The sequence below is a fragment of the Taudactylus pleione genome, unplaced genomic scaffold (genome assembly GCF_031769625.1).
Source record: "Taudactylus pleione unplaced genomic scaffold, aTauple2 ptg000017l, whole genome shotgun sequence".
NCBI lineage: Eukaryota > Metazoa > Chordata > Amphibia > Anura > Myobatrachidae > Taudactylus > Taudactylus pleione.
The window spans coordinates 15099297-15125812 of NW_028284419.1; positions in this window are offsets into that span (position 1 = coordinate 15099297).

Sequence of the window (26516 nt, forward strand, 5' to 3'; positions counted from 1 at the left end):
GATGACGCCGTAGTCTTCGCTGTGCCCCTAAAAGATGTGAAACAAATTGTGGTTAGTTTCAACCAAATCCGAGAAAAACACTAATTTATGACAACACAAATCGGAAAACATGGCCATGCAGATATGAGTACAATGAATAAATAGGACATACATGAAAACATGGCCATGCAGATATGAGTACAATGAATAAATAGGACATACATGAAAACATGGCCATGCAGATATGAGTACAATGAATAAATAGGACATACATGAAAACATGCACACGCAGTTAAGGCCACAAAGATAAACATGAAAACCACAGTCCCAAAAACTTACTTTCAGCGATCTGCATGCGAAAGCATGCCAGCAAGCGGGGCATCCGCCGTTGCAGGTCCGACCACCTGCGCTCCAGCTGGCCGATCTGGTGGCGTGAGCCGAAGGAACGAAGGCGGCCACGTACCTCCGCGTATGCGGTACGCTTCTCGCGATTTGTGATGGGTGGAGGCTGGCTGGTGATCCGCCTATCCATCACCTCGGTTAGCACCAGCAGCTCGCGCCTGGTGAATGCCGAGGCTCTCATGATGGCAATGGTGTATTTGTTAAAAATCATTTTTAATAAAGACCCGAAAATAATTTTGATTGGCTAATGTATTTGGGTAATTAACAGGACCAATTCTATTGGTTAGTGTATGAGTCATGTGTTCGACAGGGCCAGAAATCTCTTGAGAGTTATGATAGGCTTGATGCAGTGACATGCGTAAGCAAATTTAAATTAAGAAATGAACCCCGGGAAATATGCGGGGATAAAAACAAATAAAACAATTGTTTAATTGGGGCTAACATGTATTTTGACAAATAAAAGCGAATGTTTAAGCCGTACATATTCTGCGGGTAAACACAAACACGGACAAGATTAAAGTTTATTGCATTGTGTTAAAAAAAAAAAAAAAAACAATTAAGCTAATTGATATATTGATTGGAATGATACGATTGAGGGAGGTAGGCAGAATAAACGAGCAGTTAATCGAAATCTGACAGTCCCACTTCCGGTTTGTACTTGTTTTATGCGTTCCCTTCAAGCCATTTCGGGGATGTACGCTCGCTATTTGGCACGCTCGTTAGTTAGAGGAGGGGTCGGTTGAGTTTGGGGAGGATGTTTGGCTGCGTTCGAAAATACGAGCGAGTGCTTGAATTTACATATTTTTTTACGTACGCCGAACGTACGAACGGCCACTTGCGTCCGGGTCTGAATGAGGGCCACTATGTGGTGTAATGTGAAACAGGGGCACAATGCGGTGTAATGTGGATAAGATATTGTGTCCCCAAAACTGTGCGCACCCTTATGGTGATGAGAAGTAGAATGGATGGCACAGTGGTTAGCATTGGTTAGCTTGACTGCTTCACAGCACTGAGGTCATGAGTTCAATTCCCAATCATGGACCATCTGTGTGGAGTTTGTGTGTTCTCTCATGTCACCTCCCACAAACATAAAACATACTGGTAACTTAATTTACTTCGGACAAAAAAAATTACCCTTGTGTGTATGTGTGTACATGTGGTAGGGAATAGATTGTAAGCTTTACTGGGGCAGCGACTGATGTAAAATGTTAGTGGAGCACACTGCGCTGCCTTTGTTATCAGCCCTGCAGCCAACGGGCACTAGGACCCAATGGCTCTCCTTGTAGGTCTAACCTTCCGACATGCTCCTTCTTCACATGTGCGGCTACTATACTGTCATTCTGAATTCACCTTATAGCCTTAGCTGGTAACCACATTAAGCAATAAGGGAAGAGGTTTTAGTAGTGTGCGCGACAACCCCCAGTGCCCCCCAGCCAGTCCACAGCCCCAACAATTTCTTTTAATATGGGTAAATATATTCATGGACACAACAGGAAGTGCGAACCTGAACAGGAACTGCTAGCAGGAGACGTGGGGGACCCATGCCTTTGACCTGTTGGCCAGCACTGGCAGTGAGAGAAGAGCCTGCTGGAGGACCCGAGAAGACCCAAAAGGATCCCTGCCGATCTACTCTGAAATGACCCTGGAGAGAGGACCCCGGCAGTGGATCTGCTGAAGACTCCTGCATCCTGCCCAATACAGGGCCTGATTCAGACCCGGTCGCAAGCGCTGAGCGCTCGCAACTGGGTCGATGGTGGCCCAGATCGCATGCGCACGACGGAGCCGGCTCAGACGTGCGCATGCGCGAGACCTGGATAGCGACGGGCAATCCGTCGCTCTGGGTCTCGCACCAAATGGGGCGCGCTGTCGATGTTGAGTGACAGCACGTCCCCTTTGGTGGGCGGGCCGGGGGGGGTTGCTGCCCAGACGGAGGCGTTCCCATGAGAGCGCCTACCGTCTGGGGGCGGCCCCACTGACATCACTAGTGATGTCAGTGGGAGAGCTTTCGGCTTTGTTTGAGCCGAAAGCTCTCTGGGGCTTGCGGCCACGAGACCCTACCACAAGGGTCTCGTCGCAAGCCTGATGGTCGCGATGGTCTTGACTATTGCGACCATCATCCTGGCCGCTCGCATTAGCATCATCCTGGCCGCTCCATAAAAAAAAAATCTCACTGATTGCACCTTACCCCATTATGTAATATAAAAGAAAAAAACAGAGCTATGTATATTCAAATGGGATCATTAGAATAATTTCCTTGCATTGGTTAAAAGGCACAATGATCCCTATGGCTACAAAAAATTACTCAAAAGTATCAGCGTGCTTTCATCAACATGTTGATCTTACTAACTGCTTTGGGGCTAATTTACATTTGATTGTAAGTAAATTTTGTGACACGCCTCTCAGATGTAGTAGTACACATCTACATTATTGTACACTTATAGGTGTTGCTTTCACAATCTCCTAGAAGTGCTTTTTCAAAAGTAGGCAAGCATGGGTAATGCCCGCTGTTGTTGGTCTGGCAATGCCCTAATATATCCTGCAGGACGTTAAGGCAGCAGGTTGGCTCACAGGGCATACATTGCAGGGGGCGTGGTAGGAATAGGGGGCGTGACCAGTTTTCTGGGTGGAGTGGGGGCGTGGACACACAAACGTAATTTTGCCCCCGCTGCACAATGCCTAGATTATCGGCATTGTGAGGCAGGGGGCGGGGCCAAAATTACGCCGCAGGGGTTTCTCTTAAAACCGCGCTGAAGGTGGGCTTGTCTACAAGTATACTGCAAAGGGGCATCCATCCGATTCCTTCATGTGGGCAGGTTAGGGGCGAGTGTGTTACTACCGGCTTTCACAGTGCTGTACTAAATGCCTGTGGATAGTATTATTTGCTAATAGATTATGGGAAACTGCTCAGGGGCAGTACTACAGGCCTCTGCAAGAGAAGAGTGCAGCAATGGGGCTATGGATTATTTGGCTACAATGATGTGTCTTTGGGGCCTATTTATTAACACTATTATTCACACCCTTTTCATGTTATTTTAGCATCACATGAATTTACTAAAGGGCAATTGGAGTAGAATTCGCAAAATTCTACTCCAAACCCTAATCATGACATATTTTTTAGTAAGTAGATCGCATTTCCCATAATTGTAATGGGAAATGTGATCTGGGCAGAGTTACTTAAAATAAATTGTGAAAAAATACCAGGGAAGCCCTGTCATAATAACACCACCTGGAGATGGCATTATCCAGGGGGGTTCACCCCCCATATCCCCGACTGCTTTGCTCTGACAGGTGGGCCGCTAAGGGGAGGGGGGAGGTTGTGGTATACGGCATCAGCGCATGTGCAGACACATTCTCACTGTATTTTATCAGAAAAATACAGAGAGCAGTGTGCGGACAGGATTCGCTCGCTCGTCCAGAAAATAGGGGTGGCTATTCAAATGAACTGTTCGCTCTTTGCGTTCTGTTCACGCCTCTAGGTCTGAACGAGTGAACAAAACTTGCGGTCGTTTTTTGGAAAAATACGCCCCCTGGCCGCTCGCATCCTACGTCATGTCCGCTATTTATTAGATTAATCGAGTACATCGACCAGCATATGAACTGCTCGCTATTCTTGTGGTTGGTTTTTGCTACCACAATCTTGCGAGCAGTTCTGGCTATAAAATAACCCAGTGACGTGGTCAATGACGCTGCTGTTTTAATTATGCACACCCATAAAACGCCAGTTTTGACCTTTAAGCATGCCTGCTTTCGGATCTCCACTCCCCGTTTTCAAGCACCTTCCCCTGTTACCACCCACATACGCCTCTTTCTGTCACTCAAAATAGCAGGCATTCGCTATTTTGCGAGCACATGAATTTCGACCGCACTGACTGGTTTGCACATGCGTATAACGATCCATACGCATGCGCAGTTGGGCAAACATCGCTCGGAGCGAACGAGCGGCCGCTTACGAGCGGCTCTGAATCAGGCCCAGAGGCCCTGATTCAGAGCCGGACGCTCTGACAGAGCGCTCGCTCTGAATCAGGGCCGACCCTTCTCCTTTTTGGAGCGGCCTCCCGGCCGCTCGCATAGCTGTGGGTTACCACCCACAGCTATAGCGAGCGGCCACAATGATGGTCGCGATGGTTGAGACCATCGCGACCATCGAGCTTGCGACGAGACCCTGCGGTAGGGTCTCGCTGCCACAAGCCCTGGAATTCTTTTGGCTCTAACAGTTCCCATGGGAACGCCTCCGTCTGGGCAGCCACGCCCCCGGCACGCTCACCAAAGGGGGCATGCTGTCAATCACCATCGACAGCACGCCCCCTTTGGTGTGAGACCCATAATGACGGCTTGGTCGTCGTTATTCGGGTCTCGCGCATGCGCATGACGGAGCCGGCAACATCGACCCGCTTGCGAGCGCTCGCGAGCGGGTCTGAATCAGGCCCAGAGCTTTATTGCAAGCTCTGTATGCGGATGTTAGTATATCCATGTCATATTTCCTAAAGTCGCAATGCAAATTCAGAAATATCACACTACAAATAATTTTAAATGAGGATTGTAGTCAATGGGGCCCTTTATGTGCTAATGTGTGATGCTGAACTCTCACTGTGATACCTCCAAATGAATGCTAATTGTTTTTGCTTGTGAGATGCATATTGTGCTAAAGGCATGGTTTTGCAACCTCAAGTAAATCAGGGAGCTCCCTAAAAATGCACATTCTCCAGCCCTTTATCTGACTCAACTAAAGGTCCCCATACATCTGCAATGGATTGGGGCAATTCCTCCATCCCCAGACACTGGGATGTGGTAATCGGTGAAATCCAACATTTTGGATTTCCCTGATTTACTAATGCTGACCAAACTATGATTGCGATCAGCAAATCGGGGATTTTTAACATGTGCACACATTTTTTGAATGTGTGCACATGAGGAAGTGCCGTCAGTAATTAACACATAGAGAACGCCCTGATCTAGGGTTGTTAATCATTGATGGTCCAAGGATTTTATCGATGGTGTAGAAATCATCGATGGTATAGGTCTACATATGCGCTAATGAACGGAGACAGTAATAAAGATATGCAATGTGCTTTTAGCTTCGGACCTCGCCAATAGATGGTAAGAATAGTAAGACCACCTGGAGAAAACTATAGTTGACCGATAACCATTGATGATCAATGAATAATCCTACCCCGATCTGCCAAACTCCTCCAGCAGTATGTGAAAACTTTTGCACCTAATCTTGGCCTACCAATCCACGTAGTTACATGTAAAACAGGTGGCATTTGTGCAAAAGTGGGCAAGTTAAACAAAAAAAACATGTATTCATTACTCGCTGACACATTTTAAAAGATCCACAGGTGGAGCTAATTATTTAACTTGTGATTCTGTGAGGAGACCAGGAAAACATGCACTGTTTGGGGTCCTGAGAACTGAAGACTTGGGCCCTGATTCAGAGTCGGACGCTCTGACCAGAGCGCTCGCTCTGAATCAGGGCCCACCTCCATAAATATGGAGCGTCCTCCTGGACGCTCGTATAGCTGTGGATCACCACCCACAGCATATACGAGCGTGCAGGATGATGGTCGCGATGGTCTTGACCATCGCGACCATCGCCACTGCGAGCAGAAGCCTGCGGTTGAGTTTCTCAACCGCAAGGCCAGGAGTGATTTTGGCTCTATCATAGCCAAAATCACTCCCACTGACATCACTAGTGATGTCAGTGGGGCCAGCTTCTGATGGTAGGCGTTCCCTTGGGAACGCCTCCATCTGGCAGGCACGCCCACCAAAGGGGGCGTGCTGTCAATCAACATCGACAGTACGCCCCCTTTGATCAGACAATACGAGCGAAGGAAAGTCCTTCGCTCGTCGCGTCTCGTGCATGCGCACGACGGAGCTCCCTCCGTCGTGCGCATGCGCAGTGCAGACCTTGGACCCACTTGCGAGCGGACAGCCGCTCGCGAGTGGGTCTGAATCAGGGCCTTGATTCACTACAGATCGCAACTGCGAGTGTAATAGCGATTGCACACGCAATTCAACTGCGATAGTATGCTAATCCATTGTGATCGCAATGCCCTCGCAGCACTACACAGAGACGCCCACTTTACCTTACACACATCCGTAATGTTTTGCAAGACTGCAAAACTATCGGTACAATCGAGTACCATCGTAGCCTCACGCACACTTGCACAAGGTCTGACCTTACTCAGAAATTGCTAACTTCCACGCAAGCTATGAGACCACAGGCTGCGTAGGCCATCGCAGTGGCTAATTTATGCACGCCCCTGCAACGGTGTTCAAACGCACTGGCACGCCTGCATTTCACCGACCACCCCCCCCGTCACCTCCCACAAATGGCACTTCCTGTCAATTACTCTGCGATGGATCTGCGTAGTCATCGCAGTGGCTGGTTTGCGCACTGCAATGCATACGCATGCGCAGAACGCAACAATCGGCCGATTGCGTGCATAATCGCAGTTGCGAATGGTCTGAATCAGGCCTGGAGTTTGAGAACCTGTGATATATTAGCATTCATTTTCTAAACAAACAGCTATAATCCAATTGCTTGCTATATGTTAAAGCATACAGTATTTATGCAATTTGCATTATGGTATATATAAGCTCCTCTACTGCTATTTAGTATGGTTGAAGCAGAAGTAGGTTTACTTGCAATTTACAATTAGTCCTGCTCATAGTACATAGGTAAAATACAGTGCTTTTGTAGTGAGACAAGTACATTATAACAAACAACGGGTGTAATAGAATGGACTCTGGGCCTGATTCAGACCCGCTCGCGAGCGCTGAGCGCTCGCAAGCGGGTCGATGGTGCCCTAGTGCGCATGCGCACGGCGGAGGGAGCTCCGTCGTGCGCATGCGTGAGACCTGGGGAGCGATGGGGAAGCCGTCGCTCCAGGTCTCGCACCAAAGGGGGCGTGCTGTCGATGTTGATTGACAGCACGTCCCCTCTGGTGGGCGTGCCGGGGGCATGGCTGCCAGACGAAGGCATTCCCATGGGAATGCCTACCATCTGGGTCCGGCCCCACTGACATCACTAGTGATGTCAGTGGGAGTGATTTTGGCTCTGATAGAGCCAAAATCACTCCAGGGCTTGCGGTCACCGAGACCCACAGCAATGCGAGCGTCCAAGAGGCCGCTCCAAGTTTAGGTAGGAGGGCCCTGATTCAGAGCGAGCACTCTGGTCAGAGCGTCCGGCTCTGTATCAGGCCCTCTGAGACCCCAGCTCTGTTTTATTCTTTAGACAGCTGCGTGTGACATCGTTCCTTTTATCACGTCCAATAGCAGCAGTGTCTGCATTGTAATCACAACTCATTTTGTACTGATGGCTAATGTATATTAAGATATACGTTAGTCTCTATTGAATAAAGTGTGCTTCTACAGATATGCTCTAAAGTTGATGTTTTCCAGTGGCTGAAATCATTGTGAATTGTTGAAATGTTAGCCTTGAGAAAAACATGTTTCAATTTGATTTTAAAAAGAACGGTCAAAAATGACATGAAAATGTGCTGGTAATCTCTGATGACTTCTGTGACAGTCAGGGCATTGTAGAGATGAAAATATCTTCCACTAATAATAATTCAACTATTACCCAAATGATAACTGGTTTTTTTTAATGATGGCTAGTAATCTGAATGCCATTTTGTTTATTCAATGTAGAGTACATGGAAGTTTTTCTATAAGCATGTAAGTCACTGAGGAAGCCTGAGTGGGGGCTGGTGTAGTTCCATTATAATGTACATCCCTTATGGCATCCTGTGAGCAGGGAAAAGCAATTACCTGGATAGGACATTACTAAACAAGGACTTTGTCTATGTTTGCAAATAGATTACTTGAAAATGTGTAGAAGGCACCAAGAACAGTAGGGTTATGCAAACATCAGTCTGCTCACAACGTATGACTGAACATAGACAGACATCAAAGGAGTCATCATATTTTATCTATTTTAGACTAAAAAGTTATATTTCTACCACAGCTAGGAGTTCCCAAATTCATAGAAATATACCTGAAGTCTGTTACCTGGGCTGGTGTGATTTGAGGGCCCCTAGGGCGTATGGTTTTGGAGAAATTAGGTATCTAACCAATCACACATCCCAGAGTAGTCTTATATACATTGATTTTATAGCTTAAATAATAGAGATTAATATTAACATACCATATTTCATTAAATTATGTAAATTATGTCTGCTTAGGGTAATAGTTAAATGGGCAGTCCTGGTATTCTTCCCTGGGTTAATTAACAAGCCAGTCATTTATGGAGTTGGTCATGGCATGACTATGAAAGCGTGTGTGGGAAGGGGGAATTCTGTGTAGGTTTTTTCTTTTTTCTTTTGAAATTGCAACACATTGGTATATGTAATCTGTAATTCTTTTTATTTATATAATTTCTGTAACTAAGCAGTGTACTTCCTTTTGTAAATAAACTAGTCTATTTTCATAAATGCTCCAGAACCCAGTCTTTGAGGAAGCTATTAGATCGCTAAGGTTGGTGCTATAACTATAGTTTTTTGCTAGAAGCAGGAGGAGGCCAACTAACTGAGTGCTAGTTTGTATCGCAGAGACTGTGCAATTGTGATAGAATGTAAGGGGACCTGTGACCTATTTATGTATTTTCCACTGGTACTGGCAGTAGAGAGGTGTATGGTATAACAGGCTGATTGATAGAATATTCATTGTGTGTGTTATATTCGACTCTGCCATTACTACATCAGGATCTACGTGATTACAATCCTTATTCCTGACCCTAGTGTAGTATCAGTCAGGGTGATACAGTTATTGGCTCTGACCTAGTCAGTGCCAAATCAGAGATACCTATTGGGATCCCTGGCAACTTCATATAGATCTCTGACTGCTTTAATTGCTATGGTGAACAGTATAACCCCTTATGTAACATTTCCCTTTATAAAATAAAGGTGATTTATATGGGAGAAAATAGAGGATGCTTGGAATATGGGGATAGTAGAGAAGAGAGACCTAGCTTTCAGCTAGGTCATATGGACCATCCTACTGCATCAATATTCATCCAAGAATAGAGATTATATTTTCGCTCACAAGCACCGACCTTGAATATAGCTATATGATAGTGGCAAATAAAAAGCTGATTGGCCTGCTACTTTACTTCAAGGAATGCCCAATATGCTAATCTCACTGTTGGACAGTATTCTAGACTACTAAATCCCTTACACTACACTAATAGCACCGCTGGACATTGCTCAATCTTGCTACTGCTGGGCCCCCCACTCTACACTAGCACTGCTCACTGGTCCTAGAATGATGAAAACAACAACATACCACAGTAGGTGGGGGTGCGGGAGTAGAGCAATGCCCAGTTTATCAATAACCTTAGAGACCAAGCTAAATGGCATACTAGCAACTCATTTGGTGCAACCAATCTCAGGGGCAAAGATTGCCTTATACCTAACAGGTTATTGGGCCACACAGTCTATGCTTTTTTACTATGTCCAGGAAAACAATGTTAGGAGGACTATGTGAAATTATTATGTGTATGTCCGATATTCTAGCAAATGAGATATGAGCACAATACAATGCAGAGTGCAGTAAAACACTGGGCCCGATTCAGACCCGTTCGCTATGATGAGGACGCTCGTAGCTGGCCGATAGTCGCTAACTGTGCATGCGTACACATCACAATGTGTACGTGTACCAGTCACTGCGATCGGGAATCGTGCGCTTGTAGCACACAGACTGGCCGTTACTTTGAGTGCCGTTTGTGGGTGGTAACAGGGGAAGGTGCTTGTAAACGGGGGAGTGGTGATGCGTGAACGGGGGAGTGGTGATGCGTGTCTGGCCGTCAAAACAGCGTCTTATGGGTGTGCATAAATAGCAAAGTAGTGTAATTGTACACGTCACTTGGTTCTATTTCATCCTGCAGTGATTGCAGTGCTTGCGGCGGGGTAAGGTCTACCTCAAGCGCTGCGTGCAGCTCCGATGGCTCTCGATGGTTCTGATTAATCATACACTTCCTGGAGATGATGTGTGTTAAGTGAGAAAAGTGGGTCTTTAAACTGGCGTGCGTTCGCTCTGCCGTCGCTCTCTATGACATAGAGGACGTCCTTACACCAGACAGTGCGATCACATAATTTGCATACCCGACCCCTTTTAGCTGCGAGAGAGGGCACCAGGAGGGGAGGTGGGTATTTGTTGCCCAGGCTTGTTGGAGGGTCCTGGCCGGGGACAGTTGTTGTGTGAGCACAGAATATGGGAATTTATGCTGACAATTGGCTCTACCTAAAGGTGACCAAAGTGATTGAGTGCGGCTGCTAATATAGTTTATGGTGCCAATTCTCCAAATATCACACAAGGAAAAGATGGATGCACGCTTCCACGAAAAACCCTGGCAGCAGGGGCAATCTGTGACGTGATTCGCGCTGAATCGCGCCATCGTGGCCCCGCCTACTGCTCCACATTACCGTTAATCACAGCATTGTGAAAAGGAGTCGTGGACACGATGACGCAATCATGCCCCATGCCCCACCCCCTTTTACCACAACACGCCCCCACTGTGAAAGACCGACAGCTACCTCCCAGAAGGAGGAAGCTAAAAGTCGGTAAGTATGCTCCCAAGTGATGCACGCCAGTCGGTTGTTTTTATTAGTATCTGTTCTTAGTATATATAACCTCTGCACAGTATTTATAACCCCTGCATGCTGGTTGTTATTCTCAGGACAAGTTCTTATTTAATATACAGTGCATCCGGAAAGTATTCACAATGCTTCACTTTTTCCACATTTTGTTATGTTACAGCCTTATTCCAATATGGAATAAATCCATTTTTGTCCTCAAAATTCTACACACAATACCCCATAATGACAACGTGTAAAGTTTTTTTGAGATTTTTGCAAATTTAATAAAAAAAAAAAACCACTAAGAAATCTCATGTACATAAGTATTCACGGCCTTTGCCATGAAGCTCACAATTGAGCTCAGGTGCATCCTATTTCCACTGATCATCTTTGAGATGTACCTACAGCTTAATTGGAGTCCACCTGTGGTAAATTCAGTTGATTGGACATGATTTTGAAAAGGTATACACCTGTTTATATAAAGGTCCCACACTTGACAGTGCATGTCAGAGCACAAACCAAGCTGTAGTCCTCCGAGACAGGATTGTCTCAAGGCACAAATCTGGGGAAGGGTACAGAAAAATATATGCTATAAATATATATAAGGTAACAATGAGCACAGTGGCCTCCATAATCCATAAATGGAAGAAGTTCGGAACCACCAGGACTCTTCCTAGAGTTGGCCGGCCATCTAAACTGAGCAATCGGGGGAGAAGGGCCCTAGTCAGGGAGGTGACCAAGAACCCAATGGTCACTCTGTCAGAGCTACAGCATTCCTCTGTGGAGAGAGAAGAACCTTCCAGAAGGATAACCATCTCTGCAGCAATCCACCAATCAGGCCTGTATGGTAGAGTGGCTAGAAGGAAGCCACTCCTTAGTAAAAAGCACATGGCAACCCGCCTGGAGTTTGCCAAAATGCACCTGAAGGACTCTCAGACCATGAGATACAAAGATTGAACTCTTTGGCGTGAATGTCAGGCATTATGTTTGGAGGAAACCAGGTACTGCTCATCACCAGGCCAATACCATCCCTACAGTGAAGCATGGTGGTGGCAGCATCATGCTGTGGGATGTTTTTCAGCGGCAGGAACTGGGAGACTAGTCAGGTAGAGGGAAAGCTTAATGCAGCAATGTACAGAGACATCCTGGATGAAAACCTGCTCCAGAGGACTCTTGACCTCAGACTGGGGCAACGGTTCATCTTTCAGCAGGACAACGACCCTGAGCACACAGCCAAGATATCAAAGGAGTGGCTTCAGGACAACTCTGTGAATGTCCTTGAGTGGCCAGTCAGAGCCCAGACTTGAATCCAATTGAACATCTCTGGAGAGATCTGAAAATGGCTGTGCACCGACGCTTCCCATACAACCTGATGGAGCTTGAGAGGTGCTGCAAAGAGGAATGGGCAAAACTGCCCAAAGATAGGTGTGCCAAGCTTGTGACATCGTATTAAAAAAAACTTGAGGCTGTAATTGCTGGCAAAGGTGTATCAACAAAATATTGAGCAAAGGTTGTGAATACTAATGTACATGTGATTTCTTAGTTTTTTTTTAATTCAATTTGCAAAAATCTCAAAAAATGTTTTAAATGTTGTCATTATGGGGTATTGTGTGTAGAATTTTGAGGACAAAAATGAATTTATTCCATTTTGGAATAAGGCTGTAACATAACAAAATGTGAATAAAGTGAAGCGTTGTGAATACTTTCCGGATGCACTGTATATAGACCATGCACAGTACTACTCCTCTTGTCTGGTCTAGGAATCTGTTCTTAGGGCAGAAGATTGCGCAGATGATCAGATGCTTTGATCATGCACGCAGATTGGATCAGTAATGCATACAGGTAGCATGACGCTTCCTGCTGCATTACCATAATAGTGCTATCACAGCTGCTACCATGTTAGCAGCTGTGATAGCAATACCGTCTGAGCCTGAATCACCACCTTAGCTTACTATATAAAGACTGAGGGGTATATTTATCAAGTAGTGAAACCCCCTTTTTCGATTGTGTTAATTGAAAACAGGGGTCATCATCCCTTCTTCACTTGTATCATCACTTGGCATCCCATGGAGAAATCAGATTTCTTAACCACTTGACTGGCTAATATTTTTTCCAAAAAACGCTCAGAAATTGTAATTTCTTTATGATTGAATTAGGTCAAGAATTTCTATATACAACTATTTATATCCAACACGATTTTAATAAAAATATCATTATTACTGTATTAATATTTATTAGCGATATATCAGACCATTGATGATCAGACCATCGCAACTTTGCCTTTTCCTGGCAGCTGCTCTGAGCAGCCGCTGGGTATACACTGGGGGAGAGCTGCTTCATTTACGTTGCCCTGCAGTGATCAGAAGAACGGCAGACACAGAGTGCAAGGATGCAGTGGGTCCAGGAGGTCTTTCTGCGATTGGTGGCTGCTGGAAGTGAGTGTTTCTGACTGGTCGCATTGTTTATGACCATGTCAGGTAACGCACAGCATGGCATGGTCGTAAACAATGCGACCATGCCAGGCACCTCAGTAATTGCTTAATAATCAGAGAAACAAAAATAACTGCCAGTGATTATATATGACAGTAGCATTGATGCTAATCTACTGAAACTGGGATCTTGTGCTTTGGAAGCCTAATAGACCGAGGGCCCGATTCATACCCGCTCGCTAGGATGTGATCGCACACAGCCCGCCGATATTTGCAATCTGCGCATGCGTGTAAGACACAGTGCGCGAACCAGTCACTGTGATCGTGAAGTGATCGCCCCTTGTGCACAGATTCCTCGCTAGAATGAGTGACAGGACGAGCCGTTTGTAGGTGGTGACAGGGGATGGTCGTTGGAAACGGAGGTGTGGTGGTGCGAACGCAGGCGTGTCTGTGCATCTGAACGCCATTTCAGGGGCATACATAATTAAGACACAGGGTCAGCATACATGTCACATGGTTAAATTACACACAGCAGCACTCGCAGTACTTGCGTTAGGGTATGGTCAGCCACAAGTGCTGCGTATGGGTCCGATGTTACTCGATGTTACTGATTGTTTCATACACTTCCTGGAGATGACGTATGTTAATAAGAAAAGTGGGCATCTTGTGACAGGCTGGTGGGTGTCTGAATACATACCGCGATCGAACGCCAAGACATAGTGGGCATGCTAATGTCTTGCCATGCAATCGCAGGATTTGCGTACTTTGGCTGCATGCGAACGCATCTAGCGAGCAGGTCTGAATCGGGCCCTGAGTCTCAAGCTGAGAGCTGGAAGCTCCATCAGCACATATATACAAACGGCTGTGACTCAGAATAGCTCACTTTGCTTTGAATTGTGCATTGGAACCTCCCTTGGTTATCAGCTGCACACGTGAAACACCGACCGGACCCCCACTACTTACCAGGAGTTCCCACCACGAGCGTGCTTCATAGGAGGTGTCCTCCCAAACTCAGCGGATTGTTCATGGGACTTGGCAACCAGGTATCGATGTGGTGAGAGACTGGTATAACAGTGTGCGCACTTATAAAATACAGAAAGAGCTATATATATTTATTAATTGACAAGAGACTGCTCCAGGCATCAAAGTTCCAGTGATTAATTTCTATTAGAGGCAGTATATTTTATATATTTAAATTCTCAGGAGTGCATATGAGTCTTTATATATTGGATAAATGTGATTATTTATAAGTATAATATGTACTGACATATTCCATTTTTATAAAGATTATTAATATTATATAGGTGGTGTCTTGAGAATTTTTTCTGCCATTTTCCGGAACTACATAGTATATTATTTATTTGTTTATTAGCGCATCACCATTGTCTTGTTGTAAGTGCTTAATAATGCCATCGCAATAGATGGCTATGGTAGGGGTGGCACAAGGGGCGTGCTGGCAATGCTATTGCCTGGGGCACTGCAGCCTGGAGGCATAGCTGAGTTACCCTACCAGTGCCGTGTGCTAGAGGCGTACTTCCAGTCCGCACTGCCTTTTTTTATTGCAGGGCCTGGCCAATAGCTTCCGGGCACTAGGACCCAGCGGCTCTCCACGCTGTGCAACGCTGCATGGTGTACATTATGACATCATCACGCAGTGAAGCCAAAATATAAGAGGAGTGTGAACGGGAAAACGCAGGCTGTCAATAAGAATGTAAGTTGGAGGGGGCAGGGAAGGGGGTTGGTTACACAGCAGGCTAAAAAGACAGCAGGCTGGAGTGACAGGGAGCAGGGTGACCTCTGTTGTATGAGGATGACATTGGTTATATACCAACACAATCAGGCATCTTATGAACCACATGATCTCCTACATAAAAAAGCCATAATTCCAAGTCTGCATGGTGTTATGGGAACTTTCAAAGTGTTGGTGTAATAAATCTTCTATGAAGAGCTTCCTGTTCCTCCTTCCTTGTCAATCTGGTGGTCTGGCTCCTCCCATTAGTGGGAGGTATTTGGCTTTGGATCGGTGCACTAACAACTACATATTGCATCAGCGCTGCAAATAGCTGCAGGGGAGAGTTTCTGCGACACCTCTCCACTAACTGAACCTTTGACACATGTCGATACAAACACATCCTGAATCGCTGTGATAAGCGGCGATACAGGATGTATATTTGCGCTGAGTATAGACATCTTGATAAATCTGCCTGTTAGTACAATCTCACATTCTTTATTCTGCATGTTGGTTGTTATTCTAAGCATCTGTTCTTATTCGTTATTTAAAAATGTACAAAACAATCTCCTTAAGTGGATAGTACAGAATCAATCTCCATAGAAAAACCACAGCCAGACCTAATACACACAGTATATGTTCCAAACTTATATATAGATAACGGACATAGAGATAGAATCTGTCAAAGTTCATATTTGTTAAGCCATTTACAACAATAAGCTGTACAAAGATAAATATAACCGCCCCTAAAAGGTTTGTAATGACAACTAATCATAAAATGTATCTCATTCACACCAAGGGCCTGATCCAGAGATGAACGCTAATGACACCAAAGCTGCAAATTGGTACTCAGCAGTTGTGGGAAATATGCAAATGTCGCAGCCACCTGGATTCCTAAAACATAGTGACTGCGCACAAAGACGCAGAATTTATCGCAGATCAGTCGATAATCGGCCGTCTGAGTAATCTTATGGTCGTGCAGAATGGGCGCATGAACTGAGACCCTGGGGCCATTTTTTTTGTGTATGGGATCACAGTCACAGGCTGACACACACCCCAAAAACGGTCGTGACACGCTCTCATTTTAGTCACACACTCCCTGCGTCCACCCACAAACGTTCCCTGCCTGTCAATCACTTTGCAAATAAAGCCTCACTGTGAGTAACATTGGTAATGAGACATGACGCGTGTGAAGTGCGACTCAGACGCAAGCACAGATCACTGATAATCGCTGCGCAATCATCGGCAGTGCCTCCATCTCTCAATCAGGCCCCAAGTTGCAGGTAGTGGTACTTTGTCTCATTATGCAAGTCTATAACGCAACATTTAAATCAGTGCATTGACAGAATATGAAACAATTTTTTTTTCGGTTACTATTCAGAAGGCGACAGCAAATAATTTATAACACTATTATAGATTTCTGTTTTGTTACCAATTCTGAGAAGCTGTGAACAGTGGGCCTGATTCAGAGACACTCGTAAGTGGCCGCTCGTTCGCTATGAGCGATGTTCGCACAACTGCGCATGCGTATGGGTCGTAATGCGCATGCGCAAACCAGTCATTGCGGTCGGAAATCGTGCGCTCGCAAAACAGCGAGGGGCTGCTAGTTTGATTGACAGAATGTACCGTTTGTGGGTGGTAACAGGGGAAGGTGCTTGAAAACGGGGGAGTGGAGATCCGAACGCAGGCGTGCCTAACGGTAAAAAGGGCGTTTAATGGGAGTGCATAATTAGTAAAGGAGCGTCATCGACCACGTCACTTGGTTGTCTTTTAGCCTGAACTGTTCGCAGTGATTGCGGTAGGAAAAACCTACCACAAGCACTGCGAGCAGTTCAGATGCCTTTCGACGTACCCGATTAATCTAATAAATACCGGAGATGACGTGTGATGCAAAGGGGCATCTTTACAAAATAGCGAGCGCATTTTTTGTTCGCTCGCTCAGACATAGAGGCGTCAACAAACCGCAATGAGCGAGCGCTCAATTTAAATAGCCGGCCCCTTTTTTGGAACGAACGTCCGCAAATAGCGTCCGGCTCTGAATCAGGCCCAGTGTACTTTCCTATATACAGTATATATATACAGGGGCGCCGAGAGGGGGGGGGAGCGGTTACAAATTACCCGGGATAGCTGGAGGGGCCCGGGTCCGGCACCCCCCCCCCTCCCTTCTACATCACAGCAGCCCAGCACATGCTAAGCAGCAGCTGGAGCAGTCTCCTATGCCTATGGGGGGGGAGCAATCACACTGATTGTGCCCCCCATTGGCTGTGCGCCGGGCTGAGGGGCTCACAGCGCCCCCTTCCAGCGTGCAGTGCCGCTTCGCGGCATTGCTAAAATGTTTTTTTTCTGGTTTTTTTATCCCTAAGGGGGCATGGCCACACCTCCCGCGATTAGGAAACGCACCCTGTCACCCAGGCCCCGCACGGCTGTTGGCGGCCCTGTGTATATATAGCCAGGGGAATATTAACGCAGTGGACCCCTAACCCCCACCTTCTGTGGCCAACGCCATTTTCCCAGTGATATTTGGTAAGATCACACATGTGCAGGAGACAGCAAAGGTTCTGGCGAGTGCCACAGTCTTTGCTTTCAAATGACTGGACCCAGGGGCCCATGTGCACTGCACACCCTGCACCCATTGTAGATATGTCTAAGTATATAGCATAAGTTTTACTTATTTTGGAATGGCAAGAAAGGTTGCTTACAGCTTTCATGTTTGGCACTGTTAAAAAGTTACTTTTGTGTTTTATTGGTCTATTTAGTAAAGGGAAAATAAAATAGGTATTTTACCAAAGAAATGGGAATCTCCCTATTCATAAAATCCCGCAACCGGTGATAGCTATCGCCATGCATTGTTTTTGCTATAGCTATCTTGCAAAGTCACGGAGAAGCCTATTTAAGAAGGATTGCAGCATGTACCACGTAATCATCTTATTATTAGTGCCATTGGATAACCATTTTATGTAAAGAACATTTTTTTTTTCCAATTTGAAATATATATATAATTTTCTTTTCTTTTTTTATACACTGTTTTAGTATTATTTGTTGAACGTGAAACTGGAAGCCCAAGTCCTGGCAAAGAGGCTTCCGGGGCTGGCTGCTAGCCCTTATCAATCTGCTGCTCCAGCATTATTTTATTGTAAATAATAATTTGTAGATTATGGGCCTCATTCATCACGGATCGCATTTGTAACAGCGTGAGCAGATCAGACGATGGTGCGTACCGTAAGCACCACAGTGCACATGCGCAGGCCAGCACCACAGTGCACATGCGCAGGCCTGTATTGTGATTACACTGCAATCACGTAGATACAAAGCCATCAGGACGTCAGTGTTTGTGGGTGGTGATGGGGGAGTGGTTGGAGAAACGCAGGCGTGCCTGTCCGTTTGAACGTTGTTTTCTGGGCATGCATAAATTAGCCACTGCAATGGCATTCGCAGCATGTGAAGAGAGTTGCAATTTATGACACAGGTCAGGCCTGCTGTAATTCTGCGTGAGGATCCGATGTTACTCGATGTTACCGATGTATACGCAGGATTGCGAGGTATTATGGATGTGAGAAAGCAGTAGTGGGCGTCTCTGTGCTGGCTGTGCAGTTGCAAACATTAGCATATTTTCACAGCAGAACTGCATACGTGATGGCAGCTGCGAACACAATAGCGATCCATAATGAATCCGGGCCTATGTACAGTACGGCTTCTTTTGCCTGCTTCGGAGACACATGTAATGAAGATATTTGCGCAAATTGCCAATGGTTTTCAATTGCACATGCATGCCACGGAAGTGGCGTAACTAGCGGCGGTGCAGCCGGTGACTTGCACCGGGGCCCGCTGTGGTGCAGGAGTCCATAGCCGCTGCACCCGCCGCCAGTGTCCCCCGGGCCCCACAGTATTTAAGTGTAGTGCAGTCCGCAGTGAGAGTGGTCTGCACTACACAATAACAAATACACCGCCGCCAGCAGCAGCTGTGTGTTTGTTATAGCAGCCAATGGGAGTCAGACAGACTCTCATTGGCTGCTGAGTCCAGGGAGCCAGCTGGAGCTAACTCATAAGCTCCGCCTTCCGGCTCCCCCCACAACGGGTGATGGGAGAGGCGTCATGACGTCTTTCCCATAGTGCAGTGCGGGCTGGGAGGAGCTGACAGCGGCGGTCGTGGCAGGAGCGGGGATCAGGTAAGTTGTGGGTTTGTTTGTGTTTGTGTATGTAAGGGGTACAGGCACTGACACTGGCACTGCATAGGGGGGCGCTACTGCAGGCACTGTATAGAGGGGGTGGCTGCTACTGGGCCACGCTATAGGGGGGGCTACTACTGGGGGTAATGCATAGGGGGGACTACTACTGTAGGCAATGCATAGTGGGGACTACCACTGGGGGCACTGCATTGAGGGGACCACTTCTGGATGCACTGTATAAGGGGCACTGCATAGGGAGACCACTACTGGGGGCACTGTATACGGGGCACTACTTGGGGCACTGAATAGGGGGGCCCAAAGCATATTCTTGCACCTGGGCCCACCACTCTAGTTCTGCCACAGTGTATACGCACAGAGGTGCAGTTGCGATTGAGTCGCATAATGGGCCTGATTCATTATGGATTGCAACTGCACTCGCAACTGCGATTACACATGCAAACCCCCTGCAAAAATATGCTAATGCCTGCGATCGCTATGCCGTCACAGCCATAACATAGGGACGTCCACTTCCCCTTACTCACATCCATAATACCTTGCAAGTCTGCGAAAACATTGGTAACATCGAGTACCATCGGAGCCTCACGCACAATTGCATAAGGTCAGACCTTACTCAGAAATTCCTAACCTTCCAGTACGCAGTGAGAGCTGAAGCTGCCTATGCCATCGCAGTGGATAATTTATACACGCCCCTGTAACAGCATTCAAATGCTCTGACACACCTGCATTCCCCCGACCAACCCCCTGTCAACACTCCCAAACGCTCACTTTCTGTCATTCACTCCACGATAGGTCTGCGTGGTCTCTGCGATGCAAACGCATGCGTAGAACGCAACAATCGGCCATCTGCATACGTAATTGCAATTGCGATCCTTGCTGAACCCGAAGTGTCTTGGACATGTGCTGGGCGTTCCTGGGTGGTGATGGGAGGTGGGTATTCAGATGCATGAAGATGGTCCCTCTCATGTGAGTGTCACGGGCATGTTGATGAACTGGTTGAGTACTCAAGAGCTTAACCGAGGCCATACTCTGCAGCAGATTCTCATTCTCATTCAGAGCCGGTCGAAGCGGCTGCACGGTCGTACTCCACCGATGTTCGCTATACTGCGCATGCGTAAAGTTCGCAATGCGCGTGCGCAAACTAGCCGCTACGATCAGAAATTTCTCTCTCCTTGAACACAGCCAGGTCGGTAGTTTGAGTGACAGATTGAGGCGTTTGTGGGTGGTAACAGGGGAAAGTGCTTGAAAACGGGGGAGTGGAGATCCGAATGCAGGCACGCCTAATTATGTGAACGGCGTTTTATGGGAGTGCATACGGGTTATGGGAGTGCATAATTAACAAAGTAGCTTCATGGCACATGTGACATGGGAGGTTTTTACACTGATATGATCGTAGAGCTTAAGAGAGGGTATGGTCAACCTTAAGCTCTACGACCAGTTCCCGATGGTTCCCGATGGTCTCGATTAATCCTTATATGCCTGGAGATGACGTGCAATGCGTACGAGAAGGGGGCATATTTTTTTTAATTCCGGCCGCTTCCTCCCCTTGGTCGGCCAGCTACCGATCCGAACTTAGGGACGCAACTTGCAAGGGAATCATTTGCATATCCGGCCCCTTTTCCCATACCACCGTGCGGCCGCTTCGACCGACTCTGAATGAGGTCCTCTGTGCCTAGCATAGGGCTGGTGCAGGTTTCGATGGTGTGACCGATGGTTGCATTTAAACTTGCACCAGGCGATATTTCAGCATCTAAAGATGCTAAAAAGTGGGCATCTTAAACTGGGTACACATCTAACTGACCCACCAGCCAACCAACCGTCCACCGACTGAACAACTGATTTGTTAAGCTAATGTACAAACACTTACCAATTGGCTGCTCAGTATGTTTGGCCTGACATCACAACTCGGCGGGCATTTAAATTTGACCACCCAATTGTGATGACAGTGTCGGCGGTTCCTGCTGCTAGTGTACGTGTGGTAGGCGAGTTGGCCATACACACGCAGATGTACCTATATATTTGCAAGATATATCAGCATCGGCTATGCTGCAGGGCTGACCTGATATGTCTGTGAACAACGTTGTTCACAGACATATCTGCACACACGAACAGATGCACTATGCGATATATAGTTCGTCAGCTGTACAAACAACATATCGCATATTGTGTACCCAGCATTAGTCCTTGCACATGCAGATGCAAGGATGTACACCAGGGAAGGGCTTTTGTAGCAGTATTAGCATAAAGTTGCACATGCTACACTGTCAATAGAGTAGACGCAGACATAGATGCATCAGTGTCCAACTCATGATCAGAACCCTTTAGTTCCAAATACTGTCAAGACTTGTTCCTATTCAGTATTTGTACAGTATTTTCACAGTGCCCCGTCTCATGTACAGTATGCTGGATGTTACTGTCTGCACAGTGCCCCGTCTCATGTACAGTATGCTGGATGTTACTGTCTGCACAGTGCTACGTCTCATGTACAGTATGCTGGATGTTACTGTCTGCACAGTGCTACGTCTCATGTACAGTATGCTGGATGTTACTGTCTGCACAGTGCCACGTCTCATGTACAGTATGCTGGATGTTACTGTCTGCACAATGCCACGTCTCATGTACAGTATGCTGGATGTTACTGTCTGCACAGTGCCACGTCTCATGTACAGTATGCTGGATGTTACTGTCTGCACAGTGCCACGTCTCATGTACAGTATGCTGGATGTTACTGTCTGCACAGTGCTACGTCTCATTACAGTATGCTGGATGTTACTGTCTGCACAATGCCACATCTCATGTACAGTATGCTGGATGTTACTGTCTGCACAGTGCTACGTCTCATGTACAGTATGCTGGATGTTACTGTCTGCACAATGCCACGTCTCATGTACAGTATGCTGGATGTTACTGTCTGCACAGTGCTACGTCTCATGTACAGTATGCTGGATGTTACTGTCTGCACAGTGCCCCGTCTCATGTACAGTATGCTGGATGTTACTGTCTGCACAGTGCCACGTCTCATGTACAGTATGCTGGATGTTACTGTCTGCACAGTGCCACGTCTCATGTACAGTATGCTGGATGTTACTGTCTGCACAGTGCTATGTCTCATGTACAGTATGCTGTATGATACGGTCTGCACAGTGCCATGTCTCATGTACAGTATGCTGTACATTACTGTCTACACAGTGCCACGTCTCATGTACAGTATGCTGTATGATACGGTCTGCACAGTGCCACGTCTCATGTACATTATGCTGTACATTGGTGTCTACACAGTGCCACGTCTCATGTACAGTATGCAGTACGATACGGTCTGCACAGTGCCACGACTCATGTACAGTATGCTGTACATTACTGTCTACACAGTGCTACGTCTCATGTACAGTATGCTGGATGTTACTGTCTGCACTGTGCCACGTCTCATGTACAGTATGCTGTACATTACTGTCTACGCAGTGCCACATCTCATGTACAGTATGCGGTATGTTATTCAAAGGACTTGTTCAGTTTTTATAGGCTGGCTATGCTCAGTTACTCAGTATCACTCTTCTGTATACAATTTTGCATATATTCAAAATATATTGATTGCCACTCCTCAAAGTCTCTATATCAGACTGAGCACAGAATCCCAACTGTGCATTATAGTATTTGTGTTTTTGGTTTTGCATCATAAAACATGTTTGAAAAAGAAAGTACACCCTCTTTCATATATGTGCTTTTACATATTGGTCTCTATCTAATAATAATCTGGTCCACACCAAATCCTAAAATTCTATAAATCTGATCTTGTATGACTAATAATTCAAAACAGATTTTACTTTGTCATTATTTATTCAATAAAAATAAGCCAACATAGAGAGGCCACGTGTGAGGTAAGTGCACCCTTAGTACTTCCATTTCAGTGATGAGTGTAATTTGAGCCAGGTGCTGCTAATCAAGTGCACTTCATTACTTCATCATCAGGAAATGCTGCCACCTCTATATAAAAGCAGAACAGTTGACATTTCCGTCTGGAGCATTAAGGTTTGTATTAGCACCATCGCAAAGAGAAAAGACATCTGCAATAATCTCTGAGAAACAATTATTGCAGCTCATCAGTCTGGAGAGGGTTATAAAGTAATTTACAAATAATTTTAAGCTCATAAATTTAGTTCAAGAAAGATTACAAATGGAGTACATTTAAGCCCGTTGCCAATTTTTCCAGTATTGGGCACCCAGGTAAACTCACTCATGGGTGCATATTTACTAAAGTACAGTTTTTTTTAATTGGAGATGTAGCCCCTAGCAACCAATAAGATTCTACTTAACATTTATCTAGCACCTTCTAGAAGATAATAGCTAGAATCTGATTGGTTGCTATAGGCAACATCTCTACTTCTAAAAACCTGCACTTTAGTAAATATACCCTGTGGTGTACTATCATGGGAAGATAGGAGATAATAAAGGGCTTAGGTTTGCACAGTTGCATGTGAATTTAACACAAGATTACAGAAACACTGTCCTTTTGAAGGATGAACAAAAGTGGAGCGGTTTGGTTTTAATGGACAATTACATGTTTGGGAAAATAGCATCTCATGTATAAATCCTTTGAGAGAGAATTGGACCAGTTGCTCATATCAACTTCTGTCATTTTATAGACAGCGCTAGTTAAATGATAGGTAGAAGCTTATTGGTTGCTATGGGCAACTGCTCCACTTTATCTCTTTCTAAGGTTTGCTACATCTTCCCTTTGGAGTTGCTTTACAACCACAGGAACTGGAGACCCACTGAGTGCACTTTCCTTTACACCTGTGCTTATCATCTCCCACTCTTCCGAGACAGTTTTCATTATCTTTGGACAACATGACCTTCACCTCTGTCTCACAAGTCCGCTGCCTAGGAGTTATCCTAAATTCCTGCTTACTTTTAAAACTCCATGTGGTACCCCTAAATTAAGGTCACCCCTATTTTTTATCCAGCCCCCTGTAGTGTAAATGCTGCTTCCTATAGAAAGGAATATGCTATCAGAAATTGTGAGGCCCATGACTGACAAAATAGGCAAAGGGCCCCCTTCCCACAAAAAATAAAAAAAATAAATTATCAAGCCTTCCACCAGTCAAGGTAGACTCTTTAGGCAAATAACATCTATATTTGTGGCATAAGTCAGCAATCCTATCACCTTAGTAAAAGGACAAGCATCACTACTAATATCCACAGCCTACCCTCCCGAATCGGCCGGAGAGCTTCCCAAAAATTGGGTGCCACTCCTGGCCCCCCGGAAAGGCAGGCAAGTCTTACCTTTGAAACCCCCACAGTTGGGGGCGGCGACGCTATTCACGCTGAATCGTGTCATTTTGGCCCTGCCCCCTGCTCCACAATGCCTGTAATATAAATGGCAGTCATCTGTCAGGACAAGCTCCTGTGTGCCGACCACGCCCCCCTGACCTGCCGATCTGGCTGCTCCCTCCTGGAAGGAGCAGCCAGAACGTTGGCAACCATGCACATGCAGCAGGGCAGACCTACACAGGGAGACTGTCTCCTGCTGTGCCTGCCCTGCTAACGCTGGTGAGTGGGAGTTCCGGAGCCAGTGCGGTCTCCAGGAGTGGAGCTCACTTGGAACTCACAGTGGCGGATATTTGCTGGGGGGGCTGCAGTCCTGCAGTCTCTAGGTAGAAACTGCCACTGGTAGTGAATGATACATCACCAGACATCAGTCACTGTCATACACAATCAGAATGAAAGCTATCTGCTATCTCTCTGTTTGTTCCTCTTTCTGCAGTATGCACAGCTGTCTATAATTCTGCCCCTATCTAGTACATAGCTCTCTCTCCTACTCTCTTCTTCCTATTTTTCCCCTTTTGGCACCTGTCCCTATGATATGCATGTACCCAGTGCGCCTATCTATGTAAGTATTACAGCCAGCTCTATCCAACTCTATTCTCCCTTCCCCTCCACATCTACCTCTCATCTCCACTCTCCATCTCCAGCCTAGCTAGGCAGTCAACTCCCCACTCCTCGCATCTGTATGAGAAACTGCTGCAAGCCTGTAAAACATGACTTACCTCCTACTTCTTCTGTTCTGGCTGACGCTGCTCCTCATGCCCTACGGCTCTTCTCTCCAAGCGATGCAGCACGACGTCACGCACGTCGGCTAAAAAAAAACTTGATTAAACAGCCCAATGAGCGGGCGGTAGGAGCAGGCCCCATTGTCCAGTCACTGACTATTATCGCACGGGCCACTGGGGTAGTTGTGTGCGGCGCACTGGTGGGAGAGGGCCCACCTTTTATTTTTTATTCAAAGGGGGTAGGAGTGGGCAGTAGGAGCAGGCGGGCCCCTGTTTCTGTTGAGTGTCTGAGCCCGTGACTCCAGTCCCGGCAGACCCCCCCTGATGGCGGCCCTGAGCCCTATGGTAGCTTTTAAGGTGACCTTTCAGTGACCCTTCCCTTCTGGCCTGTACTGAGCATGTGCAAGAGAGTCTGGCAGATCTCTGGCAGGTCAGTAACAACTTTTGCCTGGGAAAAATGCCCTGCACTAATTGGAAGCTTGAGTTGAGGGGTAGAGGAGCCCTTGGGTGGTCTGTGGCTATACAGGGTCTTCAAGCAGCAGAAGCGGAACTACTCGGCAGGAGTAGGGTAAAAGTATGACAGCCAGAGAGAGAGGGGAGACACAGATGTGCAGCAGCATCAGCTATGTTGCCCAGGGAAGAGTCTGTGTGGGCTGGCAGGGGACTTGGAGGAGAGCACTAGCTGAGCTCCAGCAGCTGCAGAACAGGACTCCAGGGATCAGTGGTGGGAGCAGTCTGCGGGGATGATTTTCGCTGGATTCTGCAAGGGCCTGAGTCTGGATACCGACCAGAGGATCGACTGCGGAGCATATTGCCGTTTTGTTACAGCGCAGACACCGGCTCCGACGTGGGACTCCAGAGATGTAAGTATAATATGGATGCAGGGTGTACCCCCCACAGTGGATTTTCCCTTACCTTTAGCGGGGAAAATCCTAGTTGGCCGACTCGTCTGTGGGACCGTTCTCAACCTTGGCCCTGCCCCCCGAATCGCATCACCTGCCTGTCACACCTAGAGAGCTGTCAGCTGCCCATAGCCTGTGGCCCGCCAGCCTCTATCATGAGAAGAGGCTTTCTGATCCTTGGCCCCGCACCCCGAATCACAGTCAGACGCTGCGCTGGCCCGAGCGTCAGCGCCTTGTAAGAGTGCTCACTGCTGAGATGCGCGGGTC